Genomic DNA, 14766 nt, shown 5'->3' with positions numbered 1-14766 from the left:
GTTTGCGCTTTCTCATAAATTTTTTTTCAGAATTAATTAATTAATTAATTAATTAATATCAGTTTGGCTGTGATACCCCAATCGTGGCTTGAATAATTATTTGTGTACCATGGTTCATAAATAAATCTCACCTGCAAGCAGTTTTCCCTAAAGGATAAATCTTACAAAATTGTAGTATAATATCAAAACCAGGAAGTTGATATGGGTACGTTTGTATGTGATTCTACATTATTTTATCATATGTGTAAATTTATGAAAGGTATACTACACTCAGGATATAGATCTGTACCATCACCACCAATATCACCGTCTACTACCCCTTTATATTTATACTCCCCACCAGCCCGACACCAGCATTCCTAATGACACCCATCAGAGATTTTGTGTGTATCAGTAGTCAGTTCTTTCTTATTGCACGAATATACCACATTTAGTTTATTCACCTATTAGGGACATTTTGGTTGTTTGCAGATATTGGCTATTACAAATAAAGCTGCTATAAACAATCCTGTTAGGTTGTATGCAGACATAAATTTTTGTTTTCCCAGGATAAATATCAAAGAGTGCTATTGGTGAATTGTCTGGCAATTCTATGTTTGGTTTTTCACAAAACTGCCAAGCTATTTTTCATAGTGGTAGCACTATTCTACATTTTGACCAGAAATGTATGAGAAATAGTGTCTTCTCAACCTCACCAGCATTTACAATATCACTATTAAAAAAATAAATAACTGCTCTAATAAGTGTACACTGATTTATTATGGTTTTAATTTGAATTTGCCTAATGGCTAGTGATGTTAAACATCTTTCCATGTGCTTATTTGCAATCCATATATCCTCTTCAGTGAAATGTCACTTTATCTCCATAGTTTTGTTCATTTGTTAATTTTTTTTCATTATTGAGTTTTGAGAATATATTCTATATATAAGTACTTTATCAGATATGTGGTTTGGTAATATTTTCTCCAAGTCCGTAGCTCGTCTTCCACCCTCTTAACAAATAATTCACAGCTCAAAACTTCAATTTTGATAAAATCCAATTTATTATATTTTCTTTTATGTATCACGTCTTTATTGTCATGTTTAAGAACTCTTCACCAAGTCCTAAGTCATCAAAAACAAACTAAGTCTGAGGAACTGTCATTGCCAAAAAGACTGTATGGAAGCACGACAACTAAAAAAAAAAATGTGGCTTCTAGGTGGGATCCTGGGACAGAAAATAAAAATAGATAAAACTTAAGGAAAACTGAAACGAAATACTTATATCATCTATCAATATTGCTTAATTAATTGTAACAAATAAACCATACTACTGTGTAGAACAGTGTAACTTGAATTCGTTCAATTCAATGTACTCAAATAGAAAGTCCTCTAAGAGTGACTTAACTAGATCATCAACCTCCCAAACACTGAGGTTCAAAATCATGGGGCACCTGGATGGCTCAGTCAGTAGGGCGTCGGATTCTAGATTTCAGCTCAGGTCATGACCTCAGGGTTGTGAGATTGAGCCCATTGTCCAGCTGGGCATGGAGCCTGCTTAGGATTCCCCCTCTCCCTCTCTCTCTCTCTGTTCGTCCCCACCTACCCTCCCCCTCTTAAAAAAATAAAAATAAATCAAAATCTTAGGAATGACATCTCCTCCTGCCTCTTAGCCATTATTTCTCTTTGGTCACTAATGTAACTCTACTTTGCTATGTGAACTATAAATCTGTACTTTCTTTTATATCCCCATTACTAACCATCTGTAAGCCCTTATTCTCTCCAGGGTTTATTTTCAAAAATAAGAAATTGTAGTATTAATAAGTAAGGCATGAGATTTAAAATCAGATACAGACTGAATTAAACTTACTATGTGACTATGTACTAGCTAAAACCTTGGTGCTACAGACTGGAATGTTAATGTCCCCTCAAATTCATCTGTTGAGATCTTAACCCCCAATGTGATGGTATTAGGAGGCTGGGCTTTGGTAGGTGATTAGGTCATGAGGACTACACTCTGGTGAAAGATATTAGTCCTAAGGTCCCTCACCAAATTCTATGCGGACACCTTTATCTCAGACTCCCCATCTCCAGAATTAAAATAAATACATTTCTGTTGTTTAAGCCATTCAAACTATGACACTTTGTTATAGCAGCCTGAACTGACTAAGATACTTGGACATGTTCCCTAATGTACTTAAACTCAGTAATCTCTTACATATAAATGAAAAAAAAAAAGTACATAGTATTGCTATAAAGATTAAATGATACCATATGTGAAAGTACCTGGCATATATATTGGTGGTCCTTACATAAATTTCCATTGTACCATTTGCTGTCCTAGACAACCACAGCCTTCTGAGGACAGCATAATCATTTATCCCCTATTTTTTTTTTCTCTACCCAGCTTCATGACTTACATCTGGACTAGTTTACATGAGATATGTTTCTGTGATTGTCTGAAACTGATATACCTCTTAGAGAAACACCAGAGCTAATTAAGTCTAGATAAGGGCATTCAGTATATTTAATAAGAAAGCCTCATTTTTTGCACAGTGAGGACAAATATTTAGTTTACATAATCATCAAATCTAAAGAGATGATTGCTTTGGGATAGGAATATCCTAGATGTGGTATTTTTGCCAAAAAAAAAAGTATTATACATAATAATAATGACAGCATCAACAGCAGTGACAGTGACTACTGGTCTAACTCTATGCAAGGTATAGGGCAAGTAGGAGGATCACCGTGTATCTTTTTCACAGTCCTCAAGCTTAATTCCCTTATTGTGTGGCAAGCAAGGAGGTTAACAAAAGTCCTTCTCTGTTTATTCCCCAAAATGTATGATCACGGCATTTTCCTATGCAAGCCAGATTTATAGAGCAATGTATCTTTTCTCCGGCCTGCTCATAATTCTTGGTTAAAGGCTGAGAAGCATGTGAGCATTGTATGTAATTAACCAAGTGTTTCAGATAAGACAACTTTCCATTTTCCTGCATCAAGGTGAATGTCTTTAAGTCAATTCAGTTATATTCAATAGAAAAAATTTTTTTCACTGGTTATATGAAAGACATTAGCAAAGATTATAACTGGCTGGATGGTGGTGTTCATAGAAACAGGAATTAAACATGGTCTTTGCATTCATTTTACTTCAGAAATTGTCCATTATAGACATGTTAGCAGAACCTTAGACTGTTCTAGGCAAATTATGTTTCTTTTTTAAGAAAAATGAAGAAGTTTAAAAATTTAATATTAATTTTCAATTATAAAGATGGAATTTCTTGAATGCCTTTTTCCTTTGATATTTCTCTTGCCTAATCCTTTTCAAATTTAATTTCTTTTGCCACTGCTACATAAGTTATTCTTAGGGAGGAGAAAAATAAAAATAAGTCATTTGATACATATGGTCATTAAAACAGCCCAAACAGACAGGATAAGCTTTTCTTTTGTGTCTTTCAGAATCTGATTCCTAGAGACACAGAAGCTATTTAGTCTATTTCATATTGATATGAAGCTGGGATAAAACTAAGCTTTTTTTTTTTTTTTTTAAGATTTTATTTATTTATTTGACAGAGATAGAGACAGCCAGCGAGAGAGGGAACACAAGCAGGGGGAGTGGGAGAAGAAGAAGCAGGCTCATAGCAGAAGAGCCTGATGTGGGGCTCGATCCCATAACGCCGGGATCACGCCCTGAGCCAAAGGCAGACGCTTAACCGCTGTGCCACCCAGGCGCCCCAAAACTAAGCTGTTTTATGTCTTATCTCAGCACTGATCAAATTTAGAATGTGGATCCATACACCCAAGCAAAATTAAAAGTTAACTTAAATGTTTTCATTAAAAATGTCAAAAAAGATTATATTCCTAAACTAAAGGAAGCCTCTTAGATCAATTGAATTATCTATCATTAAATATCTAATGGCTTCAACAAAAGAACTCTCCCAAATCTTGCTTCCTTTCATCCCTCATGCTCCCTCAACTGTTTCCCAAATCCACTCCTCACTGTTTGCCATAATTGTTGCTTGTTCCAATTCTAGTCCTTTCCTTCATCAGATATTCCTATACCCTCACCAATTTTGGTAAATCACGTTGGTTTCCCTTCTTTCAAACTCTTCCACTAGCATGTTCTTTCCTGGACAGAGAAGTCAGAGAGCTTATGATAAATCAAATTTTGATTGGTTTTTCATATGGTATGTTTAAATAAGCATGCAACAAGGTGTTTTCCTGGATTTTCATATGTACTCCAGCAACCACATTGTGCAAGTCTTATGGGATTTGTATAGTGGTTACAAGAATTGGTGCATGATCTTGCATAGAGACGGTAATCTTGGAATTGGTCAGGCCACACCAGATTCGATTTAGCTAGATAATCTAGGATATTCTCCCTATTTTAAGGTTTATAACCCTAATTACATCTTAAAGACATTTTTTGGCAAGAAAAGTAACATATTCACAGGTTTCAGCAATTTGGGCAAGGACATCTTGGAAGGTTGGTGGTTAAGGCAGGGCATTCACTTATAACAGAATCAGACAATAATAATGTTCACCAAGTAAATAATTCATTGTTAATAAAATTCAGCAAGTAAACCCAGGGTCCTACCTGCTTTACCATTTTCATGTTAGTCATCAAGTTTAGATAATCAGTAGCAGGACTTTAATAAATGGTCTTTAAACCATTTTCAAAACTGGTTTACACGAAAGATATATTACTGTAAAATAATTAGGTAACTTCGAATTGCATTAACTGAGATGTGTTGGCAACTTATTAACACAGGAGCCATTTAGATCAATGGAACATCAGGGTCCCTGGCTGGCTTAGATGGAAGGGCATGAGACTCTTGATCTCAGGGCTGTGAATTCGAGCCCCATATAGAGATTACTCAGAAATAAAATCTTAAAAAAAATCATGGAACATCATCATTTTAAACTCAGATATATATATATATATATATAACCTCAGCATTTTCAGAATACATTGCTTAAAAATTATACAAAATGTTTATCCTATTTAAAATGTCATGTGCTTTTATTGCTTTGATGTTATTGTGATCATATGAAAATTGTACATTATTCTTTTTCAGTTTCCCTTAACATAAAACTCAAAAGAAAAAAGAAAGAAAGAAAGAAAGAAAGAAAGAAAGAAAGAAAGAAAGAAAGAAAGAAAGAAATCCAGATTCTACTTTTGATTTAAGTAATAAGACCTTTCTAATTTAATCATGTAATTATTTGCAATCATTCAAGTCAAATGGCTATCTTTCATTATTTCACTTAATATCTTTAACAAAAAGAACTGTCAGCTGGAATCTGTTTTCAAACAGTACATTATTTTTTAAATTTTTTTAGTGTCACATATTGTTAAAATTTTTTAAAGGCATTTTTAAAAATGTTAAATTAAAATTTTATCTTTCTTCTACTATGATATAAAGATAGCATACCTGGTTTTTTAGCTGTGGCCTTATTAAGCACGGTTCAGTAGTAATATCTTTCTGGTTATCTCAGGAAGTCAGATTTGCTCCATTAACACCAATACAGAAAGCAAGCTCTGAAAATAGAACATTAAAAATTTGAGGTGTATCAACTAAACTTTTTGAATTTTCCATTATAACCTCGAGAAACATTTTTTTTAGGATTTTGTTTATTTATTTGTGAGAGAAAGACAGAATGAGAAAGAGAGCAAGTGAGCACAAGCTGGGGGGAAGGGCAGAGGGAGAGGGAAAAGAAGCAGAGAGCCTGACATGGGGCTCGACCCCAGGACCCCAGATTCATGACATGAGCCAAAGGCAGACACTTAACCAACTGAGTCACCCAGGTACCCCTCAAGAAACATTTTACCAAACTATTTCATATTAAACCTCAAAGAAAAAACACTAATGTTAATTTTCAACATCTATGTCAATGGAAGGGGTTCTTGTCTCAGCTACCTAACCTGTCAGAAACTATGGCCTTGTCCCTCTCCCAAACCTAAACGTGATTAAAGCAACACTCGGTGATTACTGTGACAGCTTTAATTTACCAGAGGTGAGTTAAAGATCAACTTGAAATAGACATACTCCTCACACCCTTGCTTACAAGTCTCAAAGGAGCAGAACAGGTACATTTTGAGTTCTAGTGTCTGAAATGTGATCTTTATAAACTTGCATATTACTCAATTAGCCAATATTTTATAAGTTGATCCAATAAGCACTGATGAAGCCTGACAGAATTGAATTTTATATGGACTTTGGTCCTGATTTTTCTTTTTTACCCCAGTTAGCAAGAGTAAAGGAATACAAATATTCACTTATATCCCTTTCAGCTTTGTACCTCTTATCTATCCATTTAGCCACTTTCTCTGAATTAAGTCTATTTTCCCCAAATACCATTGCTAAATTTACCCCTCCCTCCCCATGCCCCACCCTCATGATATTTCTGGAAGCGTCTATGTCTTCATAGTAAAAGACTAACCATTCTAAACAGCCATCTGACATAAAGTCCTTCTAAGGGTTTTATCGTTCTCTATCTTGCTAAACAGTGTGTTAGCAATTATGACTCATGGGCATAAAAGACAATCTTGCTCACAGTAGCATTTTGGAGATTATACAATATATGAGATATCCATATCATACTCCTCCTATACATCAGTGATATTAACCAGTATCAAGCTTTACTAATAATTTTTAAGGACCCAAAAATTATGTGTAACAAATGAAACAGGCAAGTCCAGGACACTCAACACATCACGACAGGTTTTGTCCTTCTGCAATCAGGCTACTCTGATATAGGTTAACAGACAGGACCCGTAAGTGAGATGTGTAGTCACCTTATTTACACAGGAGCCATTTAGATCATGGAGAATCACCATTTTAAACTGAGATATTTATACAAGTTCCACGGTATTTTCCAGAGATACTCTCCTCATAAATTCTTAGATTCCATGTATTTTTACATTAAATAAATCCAGACAACTAGGTCCATTCTGTTGAAAACATTTTACACATAGAGACTATCCTCCTAGCAAAAAACATTTAGGTTATTCATCAGGAAGTGTGTCATAAACATGTCTACAAAGAGATTTGACAGGTTCAGCTGCCCTACTATTTTCTTGTGAGTGTCTTACCCTCAGAATTTCAGAACAACTTTTTAACCATATTATCATCCTGCTTTTTAAAAAATATTCTTACTGATTTGCCATGAAGACAAATAAAAACAAAACAAAGGGAAGTTTATTTTATGATAGTAAATGTTCTTAATGGAGTTTAGTTTCTTTCTCTCCCATTCTTTGCAATACAGTTTTTTACTGTATATTCCTGTGGAAATTAGCTATAAATATTTTCTCCCCGTGTGTTCCTAATACATACTTTCTTTGTGGATATAGGGGCTCTAGAGAGGGAATAAATACAAGTGAATATAATTCTGACAAAATATTTTTCCAACAGTTAATAAACCACTGAATGCTTTTATTTTCTATGTTTAAGCATCAAATATCATCTTTATCTCTACCAACAGGAGTAATTATTTAAAATAATTTTGGTTCTATGAATGACTTACTGCACTTAGCTTAATATCCTATAGGTTTATCCACATGGTTGCGTATGGAAGAATTCCTTCTGAAACAGTGAATAATATTCCACTGAATGCATATGGCACATTTTCTTTATCCAATCATCTGTTGATAGACATTTATGTCATTTCCATATCTTGGCTATTATACATGTGATGCAATGTACATGGGAGTACAGATATCTCTGACTTCATTTCTTTTGGATATACATCCAGAAATGTGATTGCTTTATCATATGATAATTCTGTTTTTAATCTTTAAGAACCTCCATACTGTTTTCCATACTACCTGCATAATTTTAGATTCCCACTAACAATGTCTAAAGGTTCTAATCTTTTTTCCTTTTTTTTTTAAGTAGACTCCATGTCTAGCATGGAGCCCAATGCAGGGTTTGAACTCATGACCCCAAGGATCAAGACATAAGCTGAAATCATTAAGCTTAACCAACTCAGCCACCCAGGTGTCACTAAAAGTTCTAATTTTTATGCATCCTTGACAACACTGTTACTAGTTTTTTCATAATAGCTATCCTAACAGACATGAGGTGATATTTCACTATGACTTTGATTTGCATTTCCCTGATGATTAGTTATGTTGAACATCTTTTCATGTACTATCTTTATATGTTGACCATTTGCATGTCTTCCTTGGAGAGATGTATATCCAAGACCTTTGTCCATTTTTGATAAGGTTATTTGTTTTTTTGTGTGTGTTTTTGTTTGGTTTTGCTACTGAGTTATGAGTTGCTTATATGTTTTAGATAGTAATTCCTGATCAGATATATGGTTTAGGAATATTTTCTTCCAATTTGTAGGTTGCCTTTTCACTCTGTTGATTATTTCCTTCGTTGTTTAGTTAGATGTAATCATACTTGCCTAATTTGGTATTCTTTTTTTTTTTTTTTTAAGATTTTATTTATTTATTTGACAGAGAGAGAGACAGCAGCGACAGAGGGAACACAAGCAGGGGGAGTGGGAGAGGAAGAAGCAGGCTCATAGAGGAGGAGCCTGATGTGGGGCTCGATCCCATAACGCCAGATCACGCCCTGAGCCGAAGGCAGACGCTTAATGACTGCGCCACCCAGGCGCCCCCTAATTTGGTATTCTTGCTTGTGCTTTTGATGTCAATCCAAGAAATCATGGTGAGTCTAGTGTCATGAAGCTTTTCCCCACATTTTCTTCTAGGAGTTTTACAGTTTCAAGTCTTATGTTTAAATCTTTAACCCATTTTGAGTTGATTTTTGTTTATGGTGTAAAATAAGGGTCCACTTTCATTCTTTTGCATGTGGATATCCTGTTTCCCCAACAATATTCATTGAAGAGCCTATCCTTTTCTTTTTATATATTCTAAGTACCCTTGTTGAAGACTAATTGATCATAATCATTTATAGGAAGTATCTAAAATAGTCAAACTCATAGAAACAGAGTAGAGTAGTGGTTTCCAGGGACTTGGGAGTTGGTGAAACAGGAAGCCTCTGTTCCAAAGATACAGTTTTAGTTATGCAAGATAAGTAGTTCTAGTGATCTGCTGCACAACATAGTGTGTATAGTTAATGACATTGCATTTTGTATACTGTTTTAACTTAAAAATTTGTTGAGAGTAGATCTCATGTTAAGTTGCTCTTACTGTATTAAAAAATTAAAAATCATTAAATTAGGGTCTATATATTCAAACGTGATAATTTTAGCAATGTATTATATCTTAATTTTAAAACTTTCTTTAAGGATTTTTTCTTAGTATACTAAAAATTAAAAAAGCATAATATCCTTTTTAGTTGAAATTAAACATTACTACTGAGAAAATACCGAGTGGCTCTATGAATGTTAATTTACACAATATGCAGAATTCATTTAATCCCTCATCAAGCAATTCATTAAACTGAATATAAATTGTCTCAATTTAATAATGTCCATTGAATTAGGTAAAATTTTCATGCCTATGGACATTTAGGTTCTTACCACTCTTTATTTGTTATTCTAGTATTGTATTATTCAAACTTCAAACCTAGCATAGACATTTTAAATGTTACCTTATAAAGATATACTAGGAAAAATCTTTCATTTATGACTTTTTCGTGAATACATGTTTGAACTCATAATGGTTACATCTGGATACAGATTTGACTCAAAATATACCTAATGATTGATTTTTTTAACTGAATGTAACCACTCAATAAAATATAATTATTCTTAAGATCAAATGTTTAAAGGTTAGTCAGACATCTTGTTAAAATAATATTTTATAGGCCATTATAGATTTAAAATAAGATGTCTTAGAATCAGTTATCAATCTTTGCACATTTGCCTGGGGATACATCATAACAAAACAATGTACTTAAGATAATTTCAAGGCATATTCTTAAATCTTGTTGATTGTTACAAAGAACTGAAGATTTACACATGTACTTTTTTAGCAAAAATGTTTCAGCAGTCCCTTCTAGCTTTTCAAAAGTATTGAGCGACTAAACGCAGTGAAGATTGTTACTCTTTCCTTTCTGCTCCTAAATATATGCCTAATAAATAAATCTACTAAGTTGTTGTCGTCCTAATGATAGCAAATATGAAAAACTAGGTAGACACATGGATACGATTAAATTACCTAAGTTCTTAAAGAAAATTATGGATTCAGAAAAATTGTAAGACTATAACATTATATTGAAAAATTTAGTAGTTAATGAAAGTTAATAGATTAGATAGTAATGTCTTGCTAGAATGCACTAATTATGTTGTCTTTTATTTCCAAATTTTAAAGTTTAAGTGGATATGTATAGTTAGAATGGTCTCCCACTATTTCATCCATATAAATTATGGTTAACTCCTACAAGACATGTACAATTTACCAGGAAATAATTCTTATTTAAATAATCTTTTATTATAGAGAAGTGCAAGATTATTCTTTCAAATATCATGCTATTTTCTAAAAAGTCAGTAGGTTTTAATAAAAAGTGTATGGGCTTTGGATCAAACTTAAAATATATTCATATTTTATTTTTTAAATTTAGTATTTGAATTGTTAGTGATATATTTATTATTATATTATTATTATTAAGTAAGCTGTACACCCAAATTGGAGCTTGAATTCATGACCCCAAGATCAGGAGTTGCATGCTCTATTGACTGACCATCACCAATATATACCAATATCAGATTCTGTACACCATCACACACGTTGTATGTCAAAATTGTAGGGCCTTTCCAATCTGGTAAATAATTTCTGTATAGAGAATTGTTCTTCTAATTTAAGTTTCCTTTATTAGAAGTAATTTGGGGATATTTTCATGACTCTTAAAGCATTTTAGAAATATCTGTGATCTGTAAGCTTGTGTATTTTGTCCATTTCATTTTTCCCAATATATTTTTGTAATTCTTACTGTGTGGTAAGAATGTTTATTATATTAAAGAGATAAAGTGCTTGCTATATGCATTGTCCATATTTTTCCCAATACAGCATGTACTTTTGGTTTTATTTACATATATTTTTTCTTTGTGTGTATGTCAAATTTATTACTTATGGTTTAATTTTTAATTTAGGATTTCAGAGCTACAAAACAATGGTTAAGCAATAAATAGTATATGTAAATAAAACTATATAAATATATAAAATGTATAAAGTTATACATATGCATATATATATTTATATTTAAACACTAAGAGTACTCAAGAAAATAAGAATTGCTGTGCAAAACACTGCATAAAGATGTAGCTTTCTTCTTTTTGCCAGATGGCTACTCAGCTGGAATTAACAGCCTTTAGTTTAAATTATTTTAATATAATTTAAGCATTTTGTAATATATTCTACTATCTGGTAGGGTAAGATATCTGGATGTTATTCTTCTGTTTTCAGAAGTTACCATGCAATCTGTTTATATGTTGCGTATTTACTTTTCCACATCAAATTTAAGAACAGTTAGCTAATCAACATTGAAAAAGTATGCCTACCTAGTATTTTTATAGGAATCATTCCTTTTCAACATGTCTAGGGAAAAAGTACTTATTACATTGAGATTTTCTATCAGAGGATAAATGATGCAGTCAGATGAAGACTAAATATAAATGTTCATTCTAGCAATATTCCTTTAACAGGAGCTGCATGAAATGAAGTGAATCAGAGACAAAGGTGAGAGGGAGAAAACTGATTCTTTTCCTTCCTTTGATCTATCAATATACTTACACAATGACATATCAATATATATAATTATGTATACATCAATATATGCAACATACTTATGAAAAATATTATTTTTTAAAGATTTTACTTATTTATTTGTCAGAGAGAGAGAGAGAGGGAGAGAGAACACAAGCTGGGGGAGCAGCAAGCAGAGGGAGAAGAAGACTCCCTGCTGAGCAAGGAGCCCAATGCGGGACTTAATCCCAGGTACCTGGGATCATGACCTGAGCTGAAGGCAGATGCTTAATGGACTGAGCCACCCCGGCATTCAGAAAAAGTTGTTTTTTAAAAGCATGTGTGTATGTGACTATATGTGTGTGTGTGTGCAGTTACTCAAACTGATGGATAGTTTAATATATTATTAGCCAGAAGTTTGGTTATAATCCATAGAAATTGAGTTAATATATACAAACATTCTCTCTCTCTATACACACACACACTAATATTAAGTACCATACATATGTATACTTTACCTAGTTTTCCGTGGAGTGCAACCAAAATATCAGGCTATTATCTATCATTCATAGATATACTTGGAAATCAGATGAGTAATTGCATTAGGAATGAGATAACAAGAAGATCTTGCGTGTGATAAGGGAAATCAGTTTTGCTGAGTTGTCATAAGTGTAATAATATAAAAGACGGTTTGTTTTCTTGGAAAAGGAAAACCTTCCTAGTTCTCCGTTCTGTTATTTACAAAGAATTTACAAAATAACATACTATTTTCCCTAGGATAATACTGTGGTAATCTTTGGGGTCGGAAGGTGCAAATCATAAGGGCCATGCTTATGGAGAATGGTGGGTCTCTGTTCTGCTATCACAGGCTTCTTTTGTTAAGTGTCATTCACAAGGTGATAAAAATGCCTTCAACTAACAGATGAAAATATGGAAGATGAGAAATGGAAAGAAATGTGAGTGCTAGCAAGAGAGATTTAGGGATGAAAAATTAGAGGACTAATAGGAAATTTATACATTTTAAAATTTTAGTATGTAATGAAAGTGCCTTTTTCTTGATATAATATCTTCAATCAAACTTACATTTCTACTTAAATCTTTTAGATGTTTTGGAGATACATGAAAAATTGAGAAGTCTTCTTTGAAGGTGAGATAAGGGCATGGATAGAGGCTTGTCTTTAAGGTACAGGCATCCACTAGAACATAAAACCTTTGTCTCCCTTTTACAGTTTTATTGATTTCATGTAATAAACCTTATTTATGAACATGTAGTAAGGGGTATGTAATAGCTGGCTCATAGAAGAGTTTTCAAAAGTATGTGCTGCATGAATAGATGAGTTAATTAATGAGCTAACCAGCTAATATAACTGTGCTATGAAAGGAAAGATGGGCAAGTATAAAAAAAAAAAAAAAAGTAGTCCTTGACAGTGTTGTTTTTAAACTTGTGGCTTGTGAACAGATTTCTTGTGATGATGTACACAGAGGAAAGTGTGGTTATTTAAATAAAAACTATCAAATAAAAAAAATCTGCTAACTGTGGAGAAGGAAGACTTCAACAATCAGGGTCAAGAAACTGGATACAAAGTTTGGCATTGTAACATTTAATGTAAACCTAGTGACAGGTTTTGGTTACTGTCTTCCAATATATTCAAAACAATACTCAGAGACCTTATTCAAATCACCCCTGGGATTCTGAGTAGTTACATTCATTATCCTTGGCCAAAATACTGTCAGAATTGCTTCCACAATTAGTGGGTAAACTATATTATATGTTGGTTCTTGATATAAAGTTATTGCCTTTCTAGGATCTGAAGTCCTAGATTTAAGGGCCAGATGGGACTTATTTGTCATAAAGCAAACAAAAAATGTCTAGGAAGAATAATCCTCTAGTTTATACTCATTTACTTCCATGCCTCAGTACGAAGCTATAACACCTGCTATTACCCTAACACCTTTGTTTGTTTTAAATCCCAGGAGGCACTTATACATCTGTGGATTATTTATACATTTATTTTTATTTTGAAACAGATGTGCAGATAAACAATGGAGCTGTTAAGAAAGATTTTTATTGTTAGGAAAAAGCAATAGAGCTGCTACATCTCAAATGAATAATAGATATAGAATGTTTCTACTATGTTGTTTTGTTTAAAATTTATTTTCTTTTCCAAAGACCCATGTGCTTTCTAATATGGATATGTAAGAATTGATTCATGAGCTCTGGAAAACATTTTGGAAATAAATGCAACATAACAAAGTTACACATAGTAAGGTGTGCAGATTAATATATTTTTAGGTATGTATTTTCCCATGAAATCTCTACTCAGATTATGGTATTTAGCATTATCAACAATCCTGAAGCATCAGTTCCCAGTCAGTAATCCCAAAATATTAACTGCTATTCTAACCTCTTATCACCGTAGAATAATTCTTCCTGATTTTGATCTCTATATAAACAGAACAATAAAGCATAAACAAACTCTATTGTTTATGGCTTCCTTTGCTCGATATCTTATCTGTGAGATTCATCACCCTTGTTGTGTTTCATACGTTTTCATCACCGTGTAGTATTCTGTTGTGTAGATTAACGATTTCTTAATTTATGTACCCATTCTGTTCTTATTAGAAATCTTTGTTTCAAGTCTTGGATATTATGAATAAAACTGCTATGAACATGTTGTATTTGGTTTTTAGAATTCCTTTCTCTTAGAAATGTACTAAGATGTGAAATTGCTAAATCACAGATTATATATACATATATAGTAGATACAGTAAAACCTTAGTAGATACTGCAAAAATTTTTTGAAGACGTTACCCTAATTAAAAATCTCACCAACAATGTGTATTTGAGTTCATGTACACTCTTTCTTTGTGGTGTCAATCCTTTTAATTATAGCCATTCCAATGGGAGTGTAATGGTATTTCATTGTGTTCTTGATTTGCATCTCCCTAATTAATGAAATTGAGGCATTTAAAAATATTTATTGACCATTTTGGTGGTTTCCTTTAAAAAATACCTGATCAATTCTTCAGCCCTTTGAGTTCTTTGTCAGTATAATGTTTTGCAAATGTTTTCTCCATGTCAGTGGCTTGAATTTTTCCTAATTTATGTTACTTTATATGTTTTTTTT

The 14766-nt window shown here is 32.9% G+C and overlaps 1 long non-coding RNA gene across 1 annotated transcript; it reads left to right on the top strand.

The window, feature by feature from the left end:
* Nucleotides 1-8597: 8597 nt before the first annotated feature.
* Nucleotides 8598-13545, top strand: LOC121101649. The gene is made up of 3 exons (XR_005833621.1): nt 8598-8657; nt 11599-11632; nt 12743-13545. It is a non-coding gene; the product is annotated as an uncharacterized LOC121101649 (long non-coding RNA).
* The last annotated feature ends 1221 nt before the right edge of the window (nt 13546-14766 follow it).

Source organism: Ursus maritimus, unplaced genomic scaffold (assembly GCF_017311325.1).
Source record: "Ursus maritimus isolate PB19 unplaced genomic scaffold, ASM1731132v1 scaffold_9, whole genome shotgun sequence".
Classification (NCBI taxonomy): domain Eukaryota; kingdom Metazoa; phylum Chordata; class Mammalia; order Carnivora; family Ursidae; genus Ursus; species Ursus maritimus.
Note: the sequence above shows the minus strand (reverse complement) of the source record. Positions and strands in the feature narration are given on the sequence as shown.